At 36.2% G+C, this 9,219-nt stretch overlaps 1 pseudogene; it reads left to right on the plus strand.

Moving 5' to 3' along the window:
• Positions 1-1,019: 1,019 nt before the first annotated feature.
• LOC102473012 (plasma membrane calcium-transporting ATPase 1-like) lies at positions 1,020-4,105 on the plus strand (annotated as a pseudogene).
• Positions 4,106-9,219: the final 5,114 nt, after the last annotated feature.

Below are 9,219 nucleotides of genomic sequence, written 5' to 3' on the forward strand. Positions count from 1 at the left end.
AGTAGTCAAGTCCCATGGTGCTGAGAAAACTCATTCCTAGGAGTGGTCAATCAGTCATCTTTTGTTATAGCAGAATCCTAAGGAAAGGACATGTCTGATTCATTTAACAGCCAATTGTCTCTTGGCAAAGGAAAAAGTCACGCCTCTGTTAAAAGAAAAATAAACCAGTCAATTTCATAGAGTAGTTTCAATAGAACAAATCGTATCACGATTTAAATAGGGCAGTTGTCCCCAGACTTCTGGGCTTCTCTGGCCAGTCTCATGGTCAACTCGGCATTTAAGTCGACGGAACAGGAAAGTGATGTGTGCAGTGAAAGGGGAAGTGTACCAAAAATGTAAGTGAGGGAGTGAGGTAGAGAAATCATTGGTTCTATACAGAAGTTTGTCTTCATTAACACAATTAAAAAGGCAGGATGCCTGTGATTGACTGTAACCTAGAAACCAGCTCAGAAACAGCCCAACATGTATGATTTTGGCTAATCTGTAATAGTCCAAGTGTGGGAGTACAGCAGCTGTTTTAGGTCAAAATAGTTTTAATTTAACACCTCAAAGTTCAGTTGGAATAAAGTCCTGTATTAGATTTGTGTTATGTGCTATCCTATTCTATGTTTTTTGTTGTTGTTGTTTGTTTGTTTTATTATGTCCTTTCAAGCTCTCTGACTATGGTTTCATAGTCTACTTCCAGAGTATGAGTGGGCTTCCCTGGTGGGTTGATGTTGAGCTTCTTGATTCTGGGCTGCTTCATCCCCGAGGTGCAGCTACCCCTCTGCATGATGTCCCAAGTTCTACAAGGATGTGGCCAATTCGCAGTAGACCAAGCCCCAGTTCTCTGCACTTGTCACTGTCCCTCACCACCCTGACCCTCCTACAACCTCCCTTTTCGTTCTCTCAGAAAATAGTTCCCGGAGCTGGGTGAAATATGTACAGCTCATGATTGATATGAAGAAACTAGTCATGGTCAAAGGTCAAGATACTGCTCAGGAAATGTTGCTGCTTATGCTGCTTCACTAAGTTATACAATGAGTATTTGGTTTAAGAAGCACGTTCATATTGAAAAGGTGTTCATCTAGGTAATATTTTCAAATGAAAATTAGGATTTTGGAGGAAACATTTTCCTTTCAATAAATTATACTTGCAATGGATGACATGAAAAACAACTCAGTTGCACATAGCAGTGTGGACAATCTCTTTGAAGGAAGCTAATCATGATGGGTACTTTGGATGTATGCTCTTGGAGCTGCAGATTCTCATGGAGCTCAGGATCACAGGTGCATTATGAAAAATACAGAAAGGCTATAGTGACATCTATGGAATTTGCACCAAGTTGAAAACATCTCCCAGTGAAGGAGATGTTTTCTCCTAAAAAACTAAATCCTTTCTTCAATTTGTATGGGAAGCATTACAAAATGTCACTTTAATTCTATTAGAAATTGCAGCCATAGGATCACTGGCCCTTTCTTTTCATCAATCACCAGAAGGGGATAATGTACTTTATGGAGAAGTTTCTGTTGGAGAGGAAGATGAAAGTGAAACCAGTTGGATTGAAGGAGTGGCAACCCTCTTATCAGCAGTAAGTGTAGTTCTAGTAACAACTTTCAATGGCTGGAGTAAGGAAAAGCAGTTTAGAGATTTGCTGAGCCCAACTGAAGAAGAATAGAAGTTCACTGTTATCAGGGGTGGTCAGGTCATTCAGATACCTGTAACTGACATACCATTGGAGACATTGAAATATGGTGTTCTTCCAGCTGATGGCATACTTATTCAAGTCAATGATCTTAAAATTGATGAGAGCTCATTGACTGGTGAACATGATCATGAAAAAAAGTCTTTAGATAAGCATCCCTTACTTCTGTCAGGTACTCATGTAGTGGAAGACTCTGGAAGGCTGGTAGTTACAGCTGTAGGTGTCAAATCTCAAACTGGAATCATCTTTACCTTACTTGGAGCTGGAGATGAAGAAGAAGAGAAGAAAGATGAGAAAAAAAGGAAAAGAAAAATAAGAAACAAGACGGAGCTATTGAGAATGGCAATAAAGGAGAAGCTCAGGATGGTGCCATCATGGAAATGCAGCCTTTGAAGAGTGAAGAAGGTAGAGATAGTGACAAAAAAGATGAAAAGAAAATAAATTTTCCCAAAAAGGGAAATCTGTTTTACAATGGAAACTTATGAATCTGGCTGTTCAGATTGGCAAAGTAGGTCTGTTGATATCTGCCATCACAGTTACCATTCTAGTGCTATATTCTGTAACTGATACCCTCTGCGTTCAGAAGAGATTGTGGCTTGCAGAGTGCATACCAATTTAGATACACTATTTTGTAAAGTTCTTTATTATTGGAGTCAAGTTTTAGTGACTGCAATTCCAGAAGGTCTTCCACTTGCAGTCACTATCTCACGGACCTATTCAATGAAGAACATGATGAGACATAGTAAGTTAGTAAAGCATCTGGATGCTTGTGAAATCATGGGGAATGCTTCAACTGTTTGTTCGGATAAAATGGGACCATTGACAATGAACCAAATGACAGTTGTTCAAGCTTACATAAATAAAATAACTTTTTAAAAAGTTTCCTGAACCAGAAGTTATTCCACCAAATATTTTGTCCTATCTTGTAACCGGAATTTCTGGGAATTGTGCTTTACATCAAAACTGTGGCCACCAGAGAAAAAGGGCAGATCACCTCATTATGTTGGTAATAAAACTGAATGTGCCTTATTTGGACTTTTGAGTTTAAAGTGGGATTATCAGGATGCTAGAAATTAAATAGCTAAAGAAGCACTATACAAAGTCAATTCTGTTAGGAAGTCCATGAGTACTGTCCCGAAAAATTCAGATGAAAGTTATCCAATGTTCAACCAGGGTGCATCTGAAATAGTTCTGAAAAAGTGTCTCAACATCTTGAGTGCTAATAGTGAAGAAAAAGGAAAATGTATTCAGACCAGGGAATGATAATGATACTATACAAACTGTAACTGAATCGATGGCATCAGAAAACCTGAGAACTATATACCTTTTTTTTTTTTTTTTTTGAGGTTTTAGCTATAGGGTGCATGTGCTCACCAGAAAGACAGAGAAAGACAGAAAGCGAGAAATCACCCCCCAGGGGGATGATCATGCCGCAATCCCTTCTCCTCCATTTTTTCTCTTGGGATCTTGGGCATGCACGCACACATGCCAGGTGTGAGTTTAAGCCACTGGGTCTGGGACTTGAACCATGGTTGACTACATGGAAGTCCAGCAACATAGCCATTACACCAAGTGCTGGTCCCAAAGAACTGTATGTCTTGAATTCAGAGATTTTCTAGCAGGAAAACCAGAACTAGAGTGGGATAACGAAACTGATATTGTCATCAGCTTACAAGCATTGCAGTTGTGGGCATTGAAGATCCTGTGAGATCTGATGTACCAGAGGCAATAAGGAAATGTCGGAGGACTGGAATTACTGTGCGGATGGTCACTGGGGATAATATTGCTTAGACTAATGCTACCAAGTGTGATATTTTACATCCTGGGGAGGATATCCTGTGTCTAGAAGGTAAAGATTTTAACAGAAGAATACAAAATGAAAAAGGAGAGATCGAGCAAGTATGGATAGATAAGATTTGGCTAAAGCTTCGAGTACTTGTAAGATCATCCCCTACTGACAAAATACCCTGGTTAAAGGTATAATTGACAGCACTGCCTCAGAACAATGACAGGTATGAATGATGGCCCTGCACTGAAAATAGCAGATGTTGGATTTGCAATGGGTATTGCTGGAACTTATGTAGCTAGAGAAGCATATTATTTATTAATGGTATTGAAGATATTATTCTCACAGATGACGTTACAAGCCTTGTTAAAGCAGTTATGTGGGGATTAAATGTATAAGACAGCATCTCAAAATTCCTTCAGTTCCAACTTACTGTTAATGCAGTAGCAGTGACTGTTGCTTTCATGGACACCTGTATTACTTGAGATTCGCCACTTAAGGCTGTACAGATGCTGTGGGTAAATCTCATAATGGAGACACTCGTTTCTCTGGCCCTGGCAACAGAACCACCCACTGAGTCTCTCTTGCTTCAGAAACCTTTTGATAGAAACAAGCCTCTATCTCACACACAATGATGAAGAATTTGGGGATAAGCATTTTATCAACTCATAGTAGTCTTGACATTCTTTTATTTTTAAAAGAGGATTTTGCCTTAGGGCACACACACTTGGGGGGGTAGAGAGAGTGAGAGGGAAAATGAGAAGTCATCCCCAGGGGGGAATGGCTACACCACATCCCTTCTCGACTTTTCTCCTCCTGGGATCTTAGGCATCCATGAACACATGCCTGGTGTGATTTTCAAGCAACCAGGTCCAGGATTCGAACAACAGTCAGCCATGTGGGAATCCAGCAATGCGACTGCTATGCCATCTGCTGGCCCCTAGTCTTTACACTCTTATTTACTGGAAAAAAGTTTTTTTGATATTGATAGTAGAAGAAATGTTCCTTTGCATCTCCTCTTTTAGAACTTTATACTATTATTTTTAATACATTTGTGCTGATACAACATTTCAGTGAAATAAATGCCTGGAAAATTCATGGTGAAAGAAATGTGTTTGGAGCCAGCCGGTGGTGTAGTGGTTAAGGGTGTTGGACTCTCACATGGCTGACCATGGTTTGAGTCCCGGACACGGCAGTTTACTTTCTCACCTTCCCTCTCTCTCACTTTCTTTCACTCTGTCCCTCTATCGTCAAATTAAAATAAATAAATAAATAAATAAATAGTTAAATAAAATAATTCTTTATTTGAAGGAATTTTTAGTAATGTCACCTTCTGCACAGTTGTTTTAGGAACTTTTGTGGTACGGTTGTGGTACTGATTGTACGGTTTGGTGGAAGACCTTTTTGTTGTTCAGAACTCTCAGTAGATAATTCTTTGGAATGGGAATGGGATGTTACTGTGGGGTCAGCTTATTTCAACAGTTCCAACTAGCTGAATGTTAACACACTAGCCACACTGTAAAGAAACGCATCAAAACTGGATCTTTTCACATATTGTGACAGACAAGGTAGAATTCTTGTCTTTGGGCTTCAACAGAAGATATACTTGTATGAATGTAGATATTTCTTTTTTCTTTTAAAGCAAAGCTTTCTGCCAGACTCAGGGTGCTTTTGGGACGAGGGTGAGAGAAATGAACTGACAGATAAACAGTAATGGCATGAGAGACCATGGATCATCAGTAGTGCCCAGAAATGGTCCCAGCAGTGTATTAGCAGAGTTTTAGTTGATCTCAATCCTTGATGGAAGAGAGGGAGGAGTAAAGTTGGGCAAGATAAGGAACTCTGGACCATTGAAATGATACTTTAATTTCTGCTGTTGGCTGTTAGTAATTTGGATTATTTATGCTTATAAATGATACAGGTCTGTTCACAAAGTTTGGAAATACTTTTTTGTTCCTGTTCATAGATGAGAAGCTTCTATACAATTGATACAGAGAAAAATTAGTCCTTCAAATACTGCTATATTTTCAGGAGTAAAAAAAATGGGATTGTTTCTATTGAAAACATACTAAATTTTTGCCTACAAATACCTTGTTAAATATTGCAGATAAATTGCTAATACTAATAGCCAAATAGATAACACCAATGCTTTGTTTTAAAACAAATGTAAAACAAAATAAGAACATGAGCAGTGGTATTCTAATGAAGTCATGGCATCTGTCCTAATTAGTTTCTTAAATACTTTTACTGCTTAATGGTTTGAAGCAACTGTTTAATTTTTAAATTTTTTGAAAACTTGCTAATAACCTTTTGTTCAGAATTTAATAGATTGCTTAATGTAGAACATCAACTACATAATGAAAGATGTTTGAAATGCTTTCGTTATTTAAGGCAAATAAATTAAGTCAAAGTACAAAAAAAAAAAAACCCAAACAAGCAACAATCAAAAAAACAAAGTCCAGTTCCAAATGCCAAATATAGGGAGCATTTTCTGATAGTAAGAGTGTTGTTCTGAAATCACTTACTGCTAACCTAAAAAAGTAAACTGAAGGCAAGCATGTAAAAACAAAAATTTTTGAACCAGCAAATGGCATAATGCTTACATTGCTGGACTCCCATGTACTCGAACAACAGTTCAAGTCTTGGACCAAGCAACTTAAAACTCATTCCGGGCATTTGTGGGTGCATGCCCAAAATCCCAAGAGGAGAATGGAAGAGAAAGGATTACAACATGGCCATCCCCTCTGGAGGGTGTGAGAGGGTGATTTCTCACTTTCGGTCTCTCTGTCCCTTTCTGTCTCTCTGGCAAGTTCACATGCTCTATAGCAAAAATCTCTCAAAAAAAAATGTTTTTTTAAATCTGGGCATAAAGTTGAGGGCTGCACTGTAGTATAGTCTATATTAGTATAATTTTAAACATGTTTAACAAGTTTTCAAACCTCTGACATATTTTAAAAAACAGAAAAACAAAACAAGAACTGCAAATGGGGCAGAGTTTTTCAAACAATAGTTTTTATTATTAAGCACGTTTACATGAGAACACATACCTCCTAATAGCCTTCCTGCCTCGATTTAGTCAGGGTTGACACCAATGACTCTATTTTGATTATTAAAGATGTTTGTATTACCCCCATCGATCATGATCTTTCTGTGTAAGCATCTTTGTTCAATCATCTTATGGTAGCTTTAATTGTTCCTTGACCCCGTGATGGACCTACCTGGTTGTTGATAGGGTTATTCCACATTAATGGGAAATACTGATAATCAGGAGTCTGGGTCCAAACTTTTTTTTTTTTTTTAATTTTAAAAAAGGGAAGAGAAAGAAAAAGAGACCCATGTGGCCACATTTGCACAACAGGGGAGGCTAGGAGGGAGTGGGTCTCAGACCAAGCCTACCTGAAGTCCATTGATCTTAAAACTGCCAAGAGCCTGTATTTAAAAGTTTTTGTTTGTCTTTTTCATGGTAAATATTTTTTAGAGCTGGGAATGGCAAAAATCTTAAATACATAAAGTGACTTGATAGGAGTTCATTACGATAATGAAGTAAATGACAAAACAATTTAGCTATTTCTATTGTACACAGCAATATGATTGACAATGTCATAATAGAACTATTAAACTTTTATAAAATTTATATGATTTTGAATATATTTATACTAATAGCATATTTATACAAATACAACCTTGAAGAAATCTTAGTAAATCAGTTGACAATGACTCTCATAGCGGTTGACGTATCAGACAAGCCTCTGCAAAAAGGAGAGATACATCCTTTGAGGTTTTCCACAGGCCCAACTGGAAAACACAAAAGTCAAATTTTAGGTCAAAAAACTTAATTTAGAACTTGATATTGAAGAAACATGTCAAAGATGTCAGAAAACATAACATTTGATCTCAACAGGATCCTAAGTCACTAAGTATGTCATTTATTTCACTAAGTTGACAATGAAAATATTTTTATATTAATTATAGAAAGTTATATTGGTTAAAAAAACATTAACCATTCAAAGCTCGATTTTTCAAATAATCAAAACCCAATAAATACAAACACAAAGCACACAAATCTGTTTTCTTAGGCAAGTTTTCACACTGTAAGGAAAAACCTTTTACAGTATGATTGCTGTTTACTGTGAGCAGATGAATACTTCAAGAACCTTGTTTTACTACAGGGGAAAAATAAGTTTGATCAACTTTTAGCAAAACTTTTACAACTTTCTCAAAATTTAGCCAACTTGACATATATAAAATCCTTTTAAAAATTACATTATCAATCTTTGCAATGCTCTCAAATCCTTTTGAATGTAACTCAAACCTTAACATGTTGTAGACTTGGTATTTGTCCCTTTCTCTTTCCATAATCTAGTAATTTTGCTTTAATATAAATATTATACCGCATAACATTTCTTTGTACACAATTTATTTCTTCACTGTTTTCTCTCCACCTTGTGCTACATCAACTCCTGAACAGCCTGTAAAGAATTTTTTTCTCTTGGAAAATAGATGGTTAGATTCATCCCTGGCCAGAACTGTCTGTTTCTGGCAAACAAAACCACAAAAATGTTCCTGCCTATGCCTACAGATAGGTGCATAAGGTTTTAATGTTTTATATATATATATATATCAAGCTTAACATGTGATTTAGACCAAAAATTTTTAACTGTTTTAAAAGAATAATTTTTATACTTTGCTTATAGATTTTTATCAAACACACCTTAATTTTTTGGTAACTTTGTATGTAGAATTATATATATTCATATATTAACCAGAATTTTCACAAACTCTTTAGTTACCTTAATTTACAAAAGCAAGCAATTTGACTTGTCATATGCCAAGGGCTTATTCTTGAAACTATTAGTTTTTTAACATTTTTTTTCATGTAGAACAAAATAATCTTATTAACTGACCCGATATTTTTTGTCTCTATAAGATTTAAAAGCCAAAAGTAGAAAACATTATACTTTAACATAAAGTATTGAAAGCTATTTCATCTCTGGTAGTGGTGAGAATTATATATCACAGCTTTGGAAATTCTCTGGAGAAAAACTTAAAGGTACAAACAGTCTTAATGAGTGAAGGCTGCACCATGAACCTTATGAATTTTAGCTGACAGCTGCCCAATCCCACTTGAGTATAGAGATTTCTCACAGCTAACTTAATCAGACCTAATTTATAATGTTCCATGAGATCATGAGTCACACCCTTTGTGATGATGTGCAATTAATCAATGAGTGTGTCAACAAAAAGTCATCATTCTGTAATACTTATTTGTTGCTTTCTCCTAAGTCCCATTTTTTAAAAGTATCGTGATCTTTTTATGATATCAATACATATTTTATGTAATTTCTAAAATATTTTGTTAACTTGTTACATCAGAACTAATTCTATACTTTTGGGAATGTATGTTCTATTATTTACTATTTTAAGAAAAGCAGTAAGGAGGAAATTTAGTGTTTTCTATTGGCTCTTGCCTAATATTTTTCTTTGAGTAACATGTTGAAATTTAAATCCCCCCTCCAAAATAAATAAAATAAAATAAAATGATATGTCTTCGCTATCTATGAATACCAAGACATAGTAGAAAAAGCCAGTTATTAATTTCTCTATTATTATTATTATTATTTATTTTTGGAGAGGTTTTCGCTTTAGGGCACATGTGCTCACCAGACAGACAGAGAGAGACAGAGAGACAGAAAGCGAGAAATCACCCCCCAGGGGGGATGGTCACGCCGCAATCCCTTCTCCTCCATTG

This window comes from Tupaia chinensis, unplaced genomic scaffold, assembly GCF_000334495.1.
Source record: "Tupaia chinensis unplaced genomic scaffold, TupChi_1.0 Scaffold148192_1, whole genome shotgun sequence".
NCBI classification, from domain to species: domain Eukaryota; kingdom Metazoa; phylum Chordata; class Mammalia; order Scandentia; family Tupaiidae; genus Tupaia; species Tupaia belangeri.